Here is a 2,966-nt window from a genome sequence, read left to right on the forward strand (position 1 = left end):
CTAGTGAATGATCACACCATTGTGATTATCTGAGTCGTGAAGCTCTTTTTTGTACAGTTCTTCTGTGTGTTCTTGCCACCTCTTCTTAATATCTTCTGCTTCTGTTAGGTCCATGCCATTTCTGTCCTTTATCGAGCCCATTTTGCATGAAATATTCCCTTGGTATCTCTAATTTTCTTGAAGAGACCTCTAGTCTTTCCTATTCTATTGTTTTCCTCTATTTCTTTGCATTGATCGCTGAGGAAGGCTTTAGTCAAAGAAGAGACTTAGAAAATTACACATCACATTTAAAAATGAGTGTCTACCCCAATTATCTCCTGATATATATAAAAAGCACTAAATATCCCTTAATATTTACAGATATTTTTTGCTACTAGAGACTGAAAGAGCACAGAGAGAGTTCTTAACCAGCAATTTTTTCACAGCCACTTTCACTTCTCTGTTCCGTAAACTATAAATGATAGAATCCAACATGGAGGTTAAGCCAGCATATACCAAGGCTATAAATTTATCTATTTCCTGTGAATCTATATTTGATGGCTTCAGGTACATGGAGAGAGCTGTCCCATAGAATAAAACCTACACTCAGGTGGGCTGAACATGTTGAAAAAGCTTTGCTTCGACCATCCAATGAGCTGATTCTTAGGATGCTAGAGAGGATGAATGCATAAGAAATACAAATGAGGAGCATTGGCATAGGAAGAAGAAGTACACTGATCACCAGCATGATTAACTGCGCCTTGGAAGTGTCTACACAAGCCAGTTTCAGGACGGCCAGAATCTCACAAGCGAAATGATCGATGACACCACTTCCACACAGTGACGGCTGCAACAGACACAGTTCCCACCAGGGCAGTGAAGGAGCCCGTCACCCACGAGCCAGCTGCAATCCGAACACAAATCTTCTTGTTCATGATGACGGGGTATCTCAGGGGCTTGCAGATGGCTACATATCGGTCATACGCCATCACAGACAGGAGCACACGCTCAGTGGAGCCCATGGCCAGAGAGAAGTACATCTGAGCAGCACACCCTGAGAATGAGATGGTGTTCTTCCCTGAAATAAAATTTGCCAGCATTGGAGTCCGGGCAGAAGAAGTATACCAGATGTCCAGACATGACAGGTTGCTGAGGAAGAAGCACATGGGTGTGTGTAGGTGAGAATCCAGGACACTAACCGAGATCAGAATACTATTACCCAGTAAGGTGATCAAGTACATCAGCAGGCACAGCACAAATATGGTGATTTCAACTTTGGGATACAGAGTAAATCCCAGAAAAATAAAATTAGAAATGACTGTTGCATTTGTCTTGTCCATTTTATTCTTCTTTGTTCATCTGGAATAGTGAATAAAAGTATACATGGCCTATGTTTAAAATTTACACTCTACCAACTTTTCAAGGAGTTTTTGTTGGAGGAACTTTAAAGGGAGCGTTGCCTTCCAATATTACTAGCAATATTCACTCATTCATCCAACATATACTGAATATACTCTAAGGCACTGAGAATCTAGAGTGAGGTTATAAAAGTTCTTCTCTCAGGCAAATCAAAATCAAATAAAAGACACACTCAAGTAAATTAAAAGTTACAATAACATGGTATACATATGCCCCAAGATACTAGGCAAACACAGAGACAAATGCTAACCTCTGTCAGGGGTATTGCTTAGTAAGATATTTTGAGATTTGTTTTAATCAAAATATGAACTGGCCTAGGTGAAGTTAAAGATCAGAAGAAGTTTCTGGGCAAAGAAACATTTTTTTGTGGTTGTAAAAGTTGAAACAGGAAGGTTTTGGTTGCACCCCCAAAAGTTTCAAATTATGTGGGAAAAAAAAAACAGATGGAAATGCCACACACTAAGGAATATAAACAGGAGATCAGCAAGAGTCCACTCACTCTAACACTATGTGATATCTGTCTTCAAGAAGGCATTTGTGACTATGGAATAATCTTGAACCCATCCTTTATTACAAAGGTAAGTAATTCATAATGTGAAGCAAATTATTTACAATATATGTCACATCTGATTACATATGGAAGTATGTTTGAAAACCACTGTCTTTCAAAATAGAGTTCAAACAAATTCAGTCACAAATTACACAAGCCTCACATTCTCATCATTGCCTACCTCTCTGATCTCATCTTCCAACACTCTAATTCTACCTTCTGGTCTAAAACAACCACTCTGTGGGTCCACATTCTTAGCATGCAAATTTATTTTTTATATATTTTAATATGCAATTATCTACCTGAAGTACCTTTCCTTCCTGGCTCTAATCTTAACTTTCTTGAATATTTCAATTAGTTATCAAAACTGTATGCCATAAATCATAAGCAGAGCTTCATTCTTCGTACACAGTTATGTTGTTCAAGTATATCACACTGACTACAATGGCACCCCACTCCAGTACTCTTGTCTGGAGAATCCCAGGGACGGGGGGTCTTGGTGGGCTGCAGTCTCTGGGGTCGCACAGAGTCGGACACGACTGAAGTGACTTAGCAGCAGCAGCAGCAGCATACCCAGATATGCAAATCCCTATTGCCACTGCAGTGGACCCTGAGCTTGTGAAGACATTGTTCCTCACAACACTAGCAAAGTACTGTCATGTTTAAGAGTTTTAATTACACATGGCTGCTTTGAACATGGCAAGTTTTTGATATGTGTTAAGATAAATGCATTTCACTTTGGTTCTCTGTGTCAACATAAAAGCCTGAAGACCTCTGACTTGTTATATACATCTACAAATTTCTCTGATCTTAAAGTAACCAGTTGAATTAAGAAACACAATGATTAGCTCTTAGTGTTAAGTATTTGATATTCGGTGAGATGTGAAAAAGACAATGATCACTTGTGCTCTTAGAAGACGAAGAAAAACTTTCCAAAATGTCATCTTCTGTAAGGAATTAGAGCACTATCAGAGTGTGAGATTTTAGGCTCTGAAACCAACCATGCTATTTACTGGCA

General features: G+C 39.0%; 1 pseudogene; it reads right to left on the reverse strand.

Moving 5' to 3' along the window:
• Positions 1 to 354: 354 nt before the first annotated feature.
• On the reverse strand, positions 355 to 1,319 carry LOC129651053 (olfactory receptor 13F1-like; annotated as a pseudogene).
• Between the last annotated feature and the right edge of the window lie 1,647 nt (positions 1,320 to 2,966).

Source organism: Bubalus kerabau, chromosome 4 (assembly GCF_029407905.1).
Source record: "Bubalus kerabau isolate K-KA32 ecotype Philippines breed swamp buffalo chromosome 4, PCC_UOA_SB_1v2, whole genome shotgun sequence".
In the NCBI taxonomy this organism is placed as follows: domain Eukaryota; kingdom Metazoa; phylum Chordata; class Mammalia; order Artiodactyla; family Bovidae; genus Bubalus; species Bubalus kerabau.